The 14585-nt window shown below is 49.1% G+C and overlaps 1 long non-coding RNA gene and 1 pseudogene across 4 annotated transcripts; one reads left to right on the top strand and one right to left on the bottom strand.

Annotated features, from left to right (window-relative positions):
* Positions 1-6371: 6371 nt before the first annotated feature.
* On the top strand, positions 6372-12492 carry LOC118237698. Of its 4 annotated transcripts, none has more exons than XR_003481390.2 (2): positions 6372-10685; positions 11604-12492. It is a non-coding gene; the product is annotated as a retrotransposon Gag-like protein 6 (long non-coding RNA). The 4 variants fall into 4 exon arrangements; XR_003481391.2 differs by having other exon boundaries at positions 6372-9741; positions 11604-12488; XR_003481389.2 differs by having other exon boundaries at positions 6372-11082; positions 11604-12488.
* A 1630-nt stretch (positions 12493-14122) lies between these two features.
* Positions 14123-14374, bottom strand: LOC118238035 (annotated as a pseudogene).
* Positions 14375-14585: the final 211 nt, after the last annotated feature.

Below are 14585 nucleotides of genomic sequence, written 5' to 3'. Positions count from 1 at the left end.
CATGTGGGTGCTGGGAATTGATCCTAGGTCCTCTGGCAGAGTAGTCAGTGCTCTTAACCATTGAGCCATCTCTCCATCCCCTCATTTCTCTTCTTAGAGATTGTGTTTTTGGTGTCAACTATAAGAATTGTCTAGCTGCATATCCTAAGGATTCGTCCCACATATAGTTCATTCTGTGTACATAATTTTATAGAGTTAAATTTAGGTCTGTGACTCATTTTGAAGGCTTTTTTTTTTTTTTTTGAGATGGGAACTTAGATCAAGGTTGTTCTTATTTTTAATCTATGATGCCCAGCTGTTCCAGCATCACAGATTGAGACGATTACCTTCTGCTGCACAGCTTTTTTTTTTAGAAGTTGGTGAAAAGTAAAAATTACTGCTGGTTCAGTGAGATGGCTCACCATTTCCACCAAACCTGACAACCTAAGTTTGATCTCTGGAATCTACGTGGAGGAACCAGATAGCTGCCTCCCACAGGCTGACCTCTGACCTCCACACCCCACCACCACACACAAATAAAAAGAACCGGTTGGGCATATGTGTGTGGGTCTATTCCTGGCCCTCTGTTCTGTCCTGTTAACCTCTGAGTCTCCGCCTCCACTCGTGGAATGTGGTCTCAATTCGTGCAGCTGTATGAGGCTTGAAATAGGATAGACTGTAATGCCCCGTTTTATTTTTCAACACAGCTTCAGCTCTCCCAGTTCTTTTGTTCTCTTTATATACTTTAGAATGAGCTTCGCTGTCTACAGCATCTCAGCGGAACTCCAAAGACTGCTGCTAGCCTCCTGGGAGGAATGCATGCCTTAACCAGGCTGTTGCTTCCCAGGGATTCACAGCTTAAACAGCAAGCGGGAAGCAGAGAGAGCAAACTGGGAATGGCATGACAGTCCATCTCTTCCTTCCTTTAATTCATTTGTTTTCTTTCATCTTCACGGTTGTATTTTATGCAAATGTTCTACACACATTTTGTTTGATTTATACCAGGTGGGTTTTTTTTTTTGTTTTTTTGTTTTGTTTTGTTTTGTTTTTTTTGTTTTGGACTGATTATCAACGATACTTAGCATTTTAAATTTTTTCTTCATGTGTTCAGTATATTCTAATAAAATTTACTTTGATACTTTTCGGTTGCTTTCTTTTTTGTCTTTTGGTGAATCAATCAGTGAGTTTCATTTGGGGTTACTGATAGGAACATGGGTAAGGGGTTATCTACAGCAACTTACCAGTGTCTCTCTGTGTGGTGTGAATGGGGTGTCTCCCACAGACTGTGGCATGTGAACATTTGATCCCCAGCTGGTGGTCCTGTTTGTGGAGACTTGGGAGGTGTGGCCTTGCTGGAGGAAGCATGACACTGGGGTGGGCTTTGAGGTTTCAAAGATTCTTGCCATTTCTCTCTGCTTCTTGCTGTTTAAGATGTGAGCCATCAGCTTCTGATCTAGCTGTCACACCTGCCACCTGTTGCCACACTGTCCCCATCACTATGGGCTCTAATCCTCTGGAACTATAAGACAAACAAACTCTTCTATAAGTTGCCTTGGTCATGGTGAAATAGAAATAGAAATTTTTCTAAGACAAGTATCTGTACAAGACCAGCCATGATTCAGTGTGCTCAGTTTTCTCCGTCAAGGTAGGCTTTTGGGGCTCCCCCTCTCCCTGAGGATCCAACAACAGTTGCTGGGGAAAGAGAATACTTAGGAGGTGTGGCCTTGCTGGAGGAAGTATGTCACTGGGGGTGGGCTTTACAACTTGAAAAGCCATTCGCCATTCCCAGTCCACTCTCTGCTTCTTGCTTATGGTTTAAGATGTGAGCTCTCAGCTTCTGCTCCAATTGCCATACCTACTTGCTGCTACACTTTCCCATTGTGATGGCCATGGACTGTTATCCCCTAGAATGGTAAGCCAAAATAAACATTTCCTTCTACAAGTTGCTTTGGCCAGAGTGTTTTATTACAGCAACAGAAACGTGACTAAGACAGAATCTTTAGGTTCCATATCCTGACTTATTGCATCAGTTAAACCTGTCAGCACTGCACTGAACACAAATGCTGACATCACTGCCTTCCCAGCCTTAGGATGAAAGTGCTCTCTCCACAGCCACTACACCAGCAGCTCTTGGTTGTACACTGCACTTGCTTCTTCTTTTAAATGGTATTTCTTTTTTTTTAAATGTTATTTTTGTTTTTTTAAGATTTTATTTATTTATTATGCACACAGTTGCTTTGGCCAGAGTGTTTTATTATAGCAACAGAAACGTGACTAAGACAGAATCTTTAGGTTCCATGTACATCTGCACACCAGAAGAGGGCACCAGATCTCATAACAGATGGTTGTGAGCCACCATGTGGTTGCTGGGAATTGAACTCAGGACCTCTGGAAGAGCAGGCAGTGCTCTTAACCTCTGAGCCATCTCTCCAACCCTAAATGGTATTTCTTATCAGTGTATGTGGAAGTCATTAACACAGTATGCATGTGGAGGACAGAGGACAATTGTGTAGAGGTAACTCCCTCTTTCCACCTTTTCATGGCTTCTGGGATGGAGCTCTGGTCACCAGGCTTGTGTGGCAAGTGCATTTACCTGCTAAGCCATCTCATCAACCCTGTAGTTATTTCATATCCAGTTGAGGAAGGTCTCCGCTGTTCCAGAATTTCTGTAGGTTTTTATGTGAATAGCCATTGATTGTTTTAATAATATAATGGACATATAATGGAGAAAATAAAAATCTCCATTTAGTTTTCTAGTTTATTCTCTATGTTGTGCAGTCAATCAACACTAACTGCAGAATGTTTTCAACATTCTATACCCCAAAGAAATCCTGTATTCAGCTATGGCCATTACTCTTCATCTCCTCCTTCTCTCCAGACCTTGGCACGGACCACTCTATTTTCTGTATTCAAGAATTGCCTTTTCTGGATATTTCCACTCCTTGTGGCTTGTGAGCCTGACATCTTTGATTTAGTATGGTGTTTTCAAGGTTTGTCCACATTGTAGCAATCCTCGCCTGTAGCTGCTTTTTAGGTTTTGCTTTCCGTTCACCATAGATGGACACATTCTCTTCATTCAGGAATGATGCTTGCTTGGAAATTTCTGTATGCTTGTCCTAGTTAGCTTTGTCAACTCGGCACAACCTAAAGTCCTCTGAAAGCAAAGTCGGGAGTTGCACAGATCAGGCTTATGGGCCTGACTGTGGAGGGCTGTCTCCATTACCAATTGATCCAGAAGGGCTCAGCCCACTGTGGGCAACACCATTCCCTGGGCATGTGGTCCTGGCCTATATAAGAAATCTAGCTAAGCACGAGCCTTGGAATGAGCCAGTAAGCATCATTCATCCATAGTTTTTGCTTCAAGTTCCTGCCTTCTCAATGATGGACTGTGACCTGGAAATGTAAGCCAAAAGACCTTTCCCTCCCCAAGTTGCTTTTGATCGAAGTGTTTTATCACAGCATGGAATGAAACTAGAATTTCCAACATGTGAGCATTGGGCATTGACTCAGGCTGTCAGGTTTGCTGGCAAGTGCCTTTACCTGATTTTTCATGGCTGCCTGATCTAGATGTGCTATGTGCTTCTCCTCTTTCTCTTTATAAATATTATTCACTCATTGTTCTTGTCACATACCCACACATGCTCAGTTTAAAGTCTCTCCATTGTTCCAACTATTTAATTTCATCTGGAGTGAATTCATTTTTTGATTGTTGATTATGTTGCCATCAAGCATAGCTCTAGATGTTTCAGGCTTTGAGTTTTCCTATTTGTGGGTTAAAGCATTTCTCTTCCCTCCCTCCCCCTTCTTCCCACCTTCCCCACTTCTTTCCAGCACATAGCATATCATGTTTGAGGCCTGGTCTGCAGTTGAGAACATGATTTTGACTTAGTGGTTCTGAGTCTCAGAATCTCACCCTTCTGTGGTCAGTTCATCCATCCGGGTGACATGGGCTCAGGGTTTGGTGTTTGTGTGGTTCAAGGGCCACACTTTTCACACATGCTGTCACCCCACCCCCATGAAATGACCGAGATGAATTTCTTCTTTCCAAGTGACTTGTTTCTTTTCTCACCTCTGGCTTCAAAAGACAGCCTGACCCTGTTCCCATCCTTGAGTCCCTATTACAGGAGAGGACTCAGAATTCAGCAGGCTGTGTCTTCAGCCACAGGGAGGCTGGTCTTGTCCATGGACCCAGTCACATGGTCCACTGTTTCCTCCTGTACTCACAGAAGAGACTGGGCTTCAGATCTAGAGTCATAGCGTCATCAGGACACGAACTGAACCCAAGTCCTCTTCCTCTGCTTTTCTGATTTTTAAATTTCTTTTAGTTTTAGTGGTTGGAGCTTGAACTTGCCTAACACGGATGAGGCACTGGGCTTGCTCTTCATTGCAAAAAACCAGGTATGCATTGGGGAGGTGGGGGCTGGAGGACCAGAAGGTCAAGGCATCCTGCATGAAATTTGAAATCAACCTGCAATTTCATTTTACTCCATTTTTCTGAACTACAACTTTTATTTGCCTCTTTGAAATGAGGCAAAGTATAAGCAAATATCAGGTTTTATCATATCCAAAATTAGGGTGAGCCTTCTGCGTTCTGTAATGTACATTTTATTGGCATATTGTCACGTGTTGTTTAAGGTTACTGCAAGCCGACTGGGGGGGGGGGTGGCTCCCTTGTGCCAGACCCTAGCATGTTTATTTCAGTGGGTCTTTAGAATTCCCTTCCAGGGGCAAACTGGCCCTGGGCTTCTGCCTGGGAGAAAGGAAGACAGCCTGCAGCTAAGGATCTTAAATCTTTGCAACCTGAGGACAGATAGAAGGCAAACTGAGCCCAACAGAAGTCACTATTGTTTATCTCACGGCAGAAAAATGCTTGTGGTGGGAGTGGGAACCAAGAAGCTCATTGGTTGCAACAGGAATTCCAGGTAAGTGCTTCTTGCCCAGTCCCTCTGGGTCATTCCAAGCCCCAGCTGTTCCCTGGGCCTGCTCTCAGCCAGGCTACCCCAGCCACAGCTGCCCTGGGTGCTGGGAGCATTGATTTGTTAATGTTTTGCTTTCTGCCTGATGCTTTCTAACTGATGTTTTACTTTTCCTGGATACATGCTTAATACATTTGCTCAACTGAAGGGCGGGGCTATGTGGATCATTGTTGGCACCTAATGACACACCTTCTTTCCAAGGCACTGGGATGTCGATGGAAGTGGAGCTTTACTTTTGTCCTGCTTGCCAGGTCCCAAATAATCACACAAAAACTTATATTAATTACCAAAAATTCAGTCTATAGCTCAGGCTTACTACTAGTTAGCTCCTACAACTTGAATGAACCCATTTCTATTCATCTACATTTTGCCATGTGGCTTCATGGTTTTACCTGTTCTCTAGCATGTCTTGTTCCTCTGGTGGCTGGCTTGCATCTCTCTCCTGGGCTCTGTACTTCTTTTTCCCTTCCTTGTTTTTTTCTTTTTTTCTTTTTCTGCCTAACCTTATCCTGCCCTGCTATTGGTCAGCTTCTTTCTTAAGCCAATCAGAGCAAAATATACACAGTGTACAAGGCTATTCCACAGCACTGGGGAACCTCAGGTCTTTATTGTCAACCACAGATGAACTACAGCAGGCCCCAAAGTAGCCCACAGCATCCAGGGACCTAGGGAGGTGCCACTGTGATACTGGGGCTGACTCACAAGGGGATGTCCAGGTGTGCAAGTAGGACGCTGAGGGAACTGAAAGGGGTTTATTTCCCCCCACCCCCTAAGACTTTTCCAGGGCTGGGGATTCAGCTCAGTAGTGGCATGCTGGCATGCTCGCAGACATGAGGCCCTGGGTTTGATCTCTAGCATCACACAGGGCTGTGGCACTCAGAGCCAGCAATCCCAACACACTGAAGGTGGCAACAGGAAGATGAGAAGGTCACAGTCATCCTCAGTTACATGGTGGGTTCAAGGCCAGCCTGGGCAACATAAGACACTGATTCAAAAAAACGGAGGGGAAGAAAACCATCCGAATCCAGTGTGGTGGTGAACCCTCGCAATCAGGTAACAGATAGGTGGAGGCAGGAGCAATTCAAGGTTATCCCTGGATACTTCCCGAGTTTCAAACCAGTCTGGCTTACAGGATACTGGCTCAAAAAACTAAAATAAAAAATAGTTTTCTTTTTTGTCGAGATTTGCTACTATGACCATGTAGTTTACACGAATTGCATTCAAGTTACAGTAAGAAAAGTCATCCTCACTTTAAAAAAGAAAAAAGAAGACTGCCACTGAGAGGCTCAGGATGCTGCCTTGGGAAGAATCAGAAAGAACCTAAGCTTTAATGGCAGAACCCACGCTCCTCGCTGATAGGCTGCTGAGAAAGGCGCATGGCCCGGGAGGCGGGGCTGCGTCACTTCCGGAAGGCAGGTCCCTGGCGGACGGCGCTCCGGAGGGCGGTCTCTATGGCAACCAGCAGGCCCTGACCCAGTTGCCTGGTTTTCTGCTGCTGTCTCGGCGTCCGCGCCCGCACAAAGACCACACAGTGACCGCGCAGTGCCACGACCCCGTCACTCCAGCCCCGCGGGACCGCAGCCGCCGCCGCCGCCCGGGAAGCAGTTCCGGCGGCCACCGTGACGCACAGGCCGGGCGCGGCCCCGACCCGCGGGCCATCTTGGCAGCAGAGGGAGCGGCGGAGCGACAGGTACACATACCGCCCGGCGGGGACCAGCCCAGGTGCGGCTGTCTTTGTTCTCGCGCAGGTAGGCGCGTGGCAGCCGCGGGCAGCGCATTCACCCGCAGCCCGAGCTCCGGCAGGTGCATCCCGCCAAATCTGGGCAGCGCAGATCTACGCATCTGGTAAAGCCTGGGCAGGTCCAGCCTATGCATCCTGCAAGGCCTGGGAAGGTCCAGCCCCACTCATCCCGGAAGGCCTGGGCAGGTCCTGCTCACTCATGTTGCAAGGCCTGTGTAAGTCCAGTCTGTGCATCCTGCAAGGGCTGAGCAGGTCCAATTCGAACATCCTTCAAGGCCTGGTCAGGTCCAGCCAGCGCCCCACACCTTGACCCCACAGCCTGCAGAAAGGAACTGTGCCCAGGATAGGACCAGCGTCCCCAGGCTTGCTCTCCCAGATTCTGCCTAGGAGCATCTGCTTCAGCACCCAAGGCCTTTTGCTCTGGTTTTCCAGCTCGCTGTGACTTGCCCTTGGCCAGCATGGTCCAACCTCAGACCGCCAAAACCGAAAGCCCATCCTCTGCTCCTGGTGCCAGCGCACAGATGGATGATGTGGTTGACACCCTGACCTCCCTGCGCCTCACCAACTCTGCTCTGAGGCGCGAGGCCTCCACACTGAGGGCCGAGAAGGCCAACCTCACCAACATGCTGGAGAGCGTGATGGCTGAGCTTACCCTGTTGCGCACCCGGGCACGCATCCCTGGCGCACTGCAGATCACTCCGCCTATCTCTGCCATCACCTCCACCGGGACCCGACCTATGACCACGCCACCCACCTCGCTGCCTGAACCCTTCTCTGGAGACCCCGGCCAGTTGGCAGGATTCCTGATGCAGATGGACAGGTTCATGATCTTTCAAGCGTCCCGCTTCCCCGGCGAAGCAGAGAGAGTGGCCTTCCTGGTGTCCCGACTGACTGGGGAGGCGGAGAAGTGGGCCATCCCCCACATGCAGCCCGACAGCCCTTTGCGAAACAACTACCAGGGCTTTCTGGCTGAGCTGCGCAGAACCTACAAATCCCCGCTGAGGCACTCAAGGCGCGCACAAATCCGGAAGACTTCTGCATCCAATAGGGCTGTTCGGGAGCGGCAGATGTTATGCCGCCAACTGGCCACAGCTGGCACAGGACCCTGTCCAGTGCATCCAGCCTCCAACGGGACCAGTCCGGCACCAGCCTTGCCCACCCGCAGCCGGAACCTTTAGGGACCTGTGGCCACCCAGGTAGCTAGACTGTTCCTGAGAAGAATTGTCAATATGGTAGCATTGTCCTGTTTGCAGACACCTTTCACGCCGCCTCTCCTGGCCTATGGGAGGTCATCCTGCCATTCTCATTGGTCATCCACCCTGCTGTGTGTTTTTTGCTAGCTTTACCTGCAACTCAGTGCATGCTCCCCTTTCTGTCGCTGGCAATCCCAGCTTCTGTAGTAATCACAACACAGCCCTTTAGACATGTGCCTGCCTAAGAATCATTTAGGCTGACCACCTCTGTGGGCTTGCCTAGTAGACATTCAGCTTCTGTGTACTCCCTATAAGCACCCTGGCGGTTCCCTTCCTGGTCACCCTGGTCTTGCTGATGAGTTCTGAATAGAAAGAAGCCAGCTTGGCCCTGTAGGTGGCTGATGTATACCTGAACCAGCCTGCCTACATCTGGTTATTTGGCAACATAGCTAGGTAGTCACTCTCCTTTCCAGGGGTCCTTTTGGCTATGGGGGAGCCTGTATTTAAGCATACCCCACTGCTGTTGCTGGGAAGGCCTGGTCCTTCATAGACATTCCTGCCTCTCCCATCCACAGGAGACTTGTTCACACCTGTAACTGCCAGTGTTCTGGAAGGCATCAGGGAAGCCTAGCATTCGTCTGTCGAGTTAATTGTGGACCTGGGACCTTGGGCAGTTCCATCAGGCTTCTACAGGCAACAGATTCCTGACATCCATGTGTCAGCTATGACAGACTGAGGGGGATCCTGAGGACCCCATTTGCTGCCTGGATTTTCCTTGAAAGGCTCACAGGCGTCTGCTCATGCCTGCCCACATGGTTCCATCGTGGGCCTTGTCTAGCCACAGACTCCTTTCCACCCAGGTGCCATGTGGCTTTCACCTCAGCCTTTTATCCACCCACACCATCTCTAGGGGCCCAAGGAACCCACATAACATATACCCTTTCTGTGCCTGGGCCTAATGGCTTTGTCCAAGAACAAAAGACTGGCTGGGAGCCAGTTCCTCTGGAAGACATCGAGCACCTTCAGTAGGCGATGTTGGCCTCTTACTGAAGAACTGACGAAGAGCGGCCAAACAGTCTTGGTCCTCATGTGGACACACATTCCAATTCTGAGGAACAAAGCATTGGCTTCTTTGAAGAAGAATGACCTGGAGATCATACTCAGACTCAGCCAAGCCCTTGGACAGTGACATCTGTCACATTTCAATGCCAAATTAACTGTTTACATACCCAGTTGGCCCCTTGGGGGAGATGGGTGCCTCTCCTGGGTTATCCTGCCCTCCTCTGCATGGTCTTGTCTTGACCACAAAAAAAAAAAAAAAAAAGAAAGAAAGAAAGAAAGAAAGAAAGAAAGAAAGAAAAAACCACCTCTGCACCCACCCAAATACATCTCTCCGCTCTCGGGAGTTCAGAGGCCAGGGCCTGGAACCTGGCCACTTTCAGAGACTTCCTCTAGGAAAAGTGACTGATTCCAAAGCAGCCACCCTTTAAGACCAGGAGTCTTCAGTGCTCTCTGGGCTCGCAGCCCACAGCCACCTGCTTCTTGTTAACTCTATTAGCCCAGCAGCTTTGCTGAACAGTCTAGACCAAGGCACCCTGCTGGCACCATGGTGCTTCATAAGCAGGCTGAAGACTCCTTGATGCTCCCATTGAGAATACTCACTGGTCCCTAACAGCTGAGTCTCAGGATCTTCCAGTAGAAGGGACCCCAGGTGAAGCCACAGCCTCACCAGAAAAGCGGGAGGTGTCTGTGGAGGCAAGAGACACCTGGAAGGTTTCTTTGTGGCCTTCTCAACCAGGATTAGAGACCCATTGGGAGGCATGTCACCTGCCTTGGCTCCTTGGACCAATGGGTGATGTATTTGCATTAGGTTCTGCTTCAGAGTCCTCAGCTGGTGCTGGAGCTAGAGCCATGCTGGCCAGCTGTCTCCCTATATGGCTTTACTATCTCCCTTTGCCATCTGGGCTGACTCACCTGGGTCAGTCTGCTGCAGTGGGTCCACACTGCTGCTCTGATGGCATTGGTTTGGTGTTGTTTTTGTTTGTTTTGTTTTTCTTGGTGTTTGTGTTTGTGGAAATGGGGCAGTGCTGCCCTGTATTTAGAACCATCTCGATAGCTCTCTGGCTTGCAGCCTGGAGCACATGAGAGAGAGGGTTGAGGCTTACCCTCCCACCAGGAACCTGGAAGCACCACTTTGAATCTGTTGCTAAGGAATCCCATGGTGGTTCTAGTGGGGGGCATGGTTAGTCCCCAGCCAAAATACAAGATACAAGGCCCATGTAGCTCCAGAGGGAGACTGTGGTAACTGGGCATCAAGCTGAGGAAGAGGGGGAGGGGAGGCTTTGTACATATCTTAAGGTTGTAGTTTCTTGAGCTCAGAAGAGACAGAGAGAGGGGGATGGAGGAGTTGGTGTATGAAGGAGTGGCCTTTCTGTCAGCATGGACGGTTGCAACATTACTGTGCCTGCTCCCCAGACGCTGTGATACCCATCTGGTCAGCAGGCTTTACTGTATTCAGTATCTAACTGACAATGGGACCTGGCATGAGGGACCTGTCCCCAGCCTGGTGTGTAATGTGACCTTGGGATTATTTTCATATCCCAAAGCATTTCGTGACTTTGAGGAAACAGCAAAGACCCATCTCCTTGGCCCCAGCTGAGTATGTGACAGGTGTGACTGCTGTATGATGGTACACTTGGGCTGGCCGGAGAGGTGACAGGTGCCTATTGTTGCAGAGGACAGAGCTACTGCTGGATGAGCGCGCCCAGAGTTCAGCCTGCATGGGAGTGACTGGAGGTGGGGAAGCTTTCATGGGCTGAGGGTGACTTAGGGAGCAAGCCTGGGGTGTGGCTGGAGCACGCTGGGGACAGGGCGTTAGGTGGCAGGGACTCTGAAGTGTTCCGTGTGTGGTAAGTCCATTCTGTTGCCCTTTGCTTGGGAGGGGTTAGTCAGGAGCTTTTCGTGGACAGCATGGCCTGAGGCTTGGGTTAGGAAGTGACAGCTGGAGGTTGGGCCAGCAGGCAAGCTTCCCAGTGTTGGGGAGGTCCTTGCCTTTAAAATCTCTTTAGGAACTCATGTTGGATTTGGTGGCAACTGGTCCAGCACAGAAGGTAGAGCTAAAGAGAGGAGTCCCCATCCAGTGCCACCAACAGCTGGACCAGGGCTTCCCATTCTCCATTGCAGCACACATCAGGTAGGGGACCAGGGAGAGGGAAGAAAATGGCCAAATTCAGTGTTTTGGTGTTTCCTTCCTGGCCTTGGCCTCATCTTTCTTTAACTTTTATATGTCCGTGGTGCTGTCAGTGGACCCCCACTGTGTGCATATGACACAGCCACCAACCTTATCCTGAATGACTATGAGCCCTCCCCTCAGGCAGAGGGATAGTGCTGTGTTAGAAATCGATGGTGTGTCAGGTTTTCCTCCTAGGGCCAAGTTACTCCCTAGGGGTAGACTCTCAAAGGTGGGATAGTTGGATTAATAAATATGGGGCCCTTGAGACTTTTATTATCTACTCACAAAACAAGTTTCCAGAAATTTCTGTGCCCATTACACTGCCACCAGCAAGGGTAAGTGTCTCTGATTTAGGGTCTTCTGCCAGGGCTGAGTATTTTCTGACTTGAGGAGGACAGCAGCATCATGCTTCAGTTGCATCTTTCGATTCTAGCACATTGAGCATCTTTTTACACCAAGTGATTGCATTTCCTCTTTTGCAGACTGCCGATGTCCTTTGCTCCACTGATGGGCCTGACCAGTTTGTAAGAGCTCCGTATGCAATTAAAGATACTAATCTGATGTGTGCTGTATCTGCTATAAGTGTTTCTGGGGTTTTGCTGTGGGTGTGATTGAAGCTGGCACATGTGGGCAAACAATGCCTGGCTCTGCCAGGCTGCTGCACAGGGCCAGAGGGATGGCTGGGACAAAACAGCATCTTGGGAGAAATTATGAAATCCTTTCCACAAATGGACATACTAGGCCTGGGGGCCCAGGTGTGGTAGAGGGGTCTCTGTCACAGTGTTTATGCCCCAAGTAGTTCTTACACTTTGTGGGAAAGGTGGTTCTGCCAGCTGTGTCCCTGGTGTCTAGTCCAGAACGTGATCTATACATGACAGGAGCCATCATAGAGCAGGCAGCCATGTACTCAGATTGTCTTTCTGGTCCCAGGATCCCGTGGCACATATAGGCTTTGTCAGCACATGCCATGTCACAATTTTCAAATGGCGTTTAAGCTATGAAAGGAAACGGAGGACATGTAAGCTTGAGTACTGTATTTTAATGAAAACTTAACTTTTCCGAGCAAAATATTTCTAAACAAAATAATGGTCTGTTTCCATCTTGATGGGTTTCCATGAGATGGTGGGAGACTGCTCCTGTCCTTTGTGACACTGTTGTGAATCTCTGAGGAAATCCACTGCATGCTGATGAGATGGAGGAAGTCACATAGTGTCATGCAAACAGAGTGACCTTGTAGAGCAGGCACCACTGGGCCAGGAAGGACTAAGAGCAGGCAGTCTTGACCCAGTCTGTGAAGCCTCTGGGATGACTCCCAGTGCTTTGAACCTCGGGTCTTTCCCCCTCTTAATAAACAGCCATTTCTGGGATTAATTTGGTATGTCTTGTGAGATGTGTCTCCACACCAACACGGTACAGCAGTCCTTCCCTGGAGTGTGCCTTTCTCCAGGCAGAGCCTGCCTTGCCCCATGGACTGCCCTGTTCTGGCCCATTTCGTGTCTGTTTGTACTCAGATCTGGTAAGGTTCCCACTTCACTCATTCCTATCTCTTACCACTAAAACAATTTCTAAGGGTTCTCTTAAAAACCCTGTGATGGGTGCAGCTGTAGAACCTGTCACCAGAGGCTGGCTGATCCCTTGCTCTGGCCAGCAGCAGTCCTCATGTTGCCACCATGTGCCTGTGTCTCTGACATGTGAGACATATCTGTCTCAGGTAGCTGTTCTCTGTTATGCACAGGTTCTGAGTGCTTAGTGGCTTCCTAGATGTCCCCAGGAGATTTTCAACGGTCTACCATCCCTTTTGACAGGACAGTAGAGGATTGGAGGTGTGGACTCCACCCATCACTCTGGCCCAGGTAAAAGCTGGCAACCATGACTGGGGACCTGGGCCAACATGCCAGTGACCAGGTGCTGCCTCTGGGCTCCCCTGCATGGCCTAGGGGACTCTGGTGGTTTTGACTACTCTATTGTCTGTCCACATTCTTCCAAAGTGGGTGGAAATGGTGTCAACCCACCTATCTTCAGCCCATACCTGCCCATCACACAGGCCTGACATTAACTAGCTGTGAGGCCAGCCTAGGTCCTTTCCTGCCTCTCAGGCCTGGACAGCCCACCTTGCTTTTCATTGGAACGACACTTGACACAGGTTCAAGGTTACTGTTAGAACTCACCCTGGCCTGGTTAGGGTTTTCCTGGTTGCCCCTCCCCTAGCCTCTCATCTGTCAAATACTTTGTTTCCACTGAACTTGGGTCCTTTCCACCAAATGGTGCAGCTCATGGGCAGAGGTTCTGCCAACAGTGTCCCCAGTGCCTAGTTTGCTCAAGGCGGCTGTGATCATATAGCAGACGACGATATGGCGACTGTCCTGGTCACATAGCCCATGCCAGAGCAGCTGTCTGCTTTGCATTCTGGAGAAGCCCACACACCCCACACTCAGTCTGCCCTGCTTTACAAGGTGGGATAATCTGTCCATATGCCTCTTGACCCACTTAGTAGCCAAGGAGAACTGGCTTTGGGGAGGACAGCACATTGTCTTTGAGAATTACTTAACAATAGACATTTCATTCCCTGGTCTGGCCACATGGTTTAAACATTCACATTCCTTGGCAAATGTAACTTGTTTGCAATTTCTTTCATCTTAAGCCATGCTGCCACAACAACCCTAGTTTTCCTGAGAACACTTTCTTGTCAACAGGACCTTGTTCTTGGGCTCAACAGCTCCTCTGCTTAGCAAGGGCCATTGCTAGTACACAGGAGAGAGGGGAAGGGTTGCAGTCCCTTTGAACACATGAGGAGCAGTTTCTCGGTCCATCCACTGAATATATGTAGCGTTTCCGGTTTGAGGTGGCCAGCATTCCCTGGACAGTAGGCGCCTCTTTTTCTAAATGGCTTCCTCAGTAGAGATCAGTGTCTCAGTTTTTTGTTTGTTTTTGAGGGGTTGGTTTTCACATTTTATTGCGGGGGGGGGGCAACAAGGAAGGAGGCCTCTTCCATCAGGAGTATTCACAGATTCTTCAGCCATTCTGGGCTTGAACCCTGAGGATCCTGGGGGTGGCGAGGCACAACGGGCCTATTCCCATTGTCTCACACAAGCATTGGGTAGTTGTAGAGTGTGGCCTGGTTGATCATGGCAGCATACTTGGTGTAGGGGCAGACTATGGACATAATTATAGCAAGGTCCCAGACAGAGAACACTACCAGCACCAGCTCCGTTGCCCAGGCATTCTTGAGGAAGGCAGAGAGTCTCCTGGCCATCTTGATCTTGTCCAGTGTGTTATTTTTTTTAAATACTGCCATCTGCAATAGAATGAAAGCACATCCCCAATTTCAAATGTTGAAATCTGCACCCTAATGTCATAATGTTGAGAAACAAATGTTTGTTATTCAGGCCACAATCTATAATACTGTGATGCTTGAGAGAGGATAGTCACTGTGTCTCAAGTATTTGAACATTGGACTCCAGTGG

This window comes from Cricetulus griseus, chromosome 2 (genome assembly GCF_003668045.3).
Source record: "Cricetulus griseus strain 17A/GY chromosome 2, alternate assembly CriGri-PICRH-1.0, whole genome shotgun sequence".
Lineage (NCBI taxonomy): Eukaryota > Metazoa > Chordata > Mammalia > Rodentia > Cricetidae > Cricetulus > Cricetulus griseus.
Note: the sequence above shows the minus strand (reverse complement) of the source record. Positions and strands in the feature narration are given on the sequence as shown.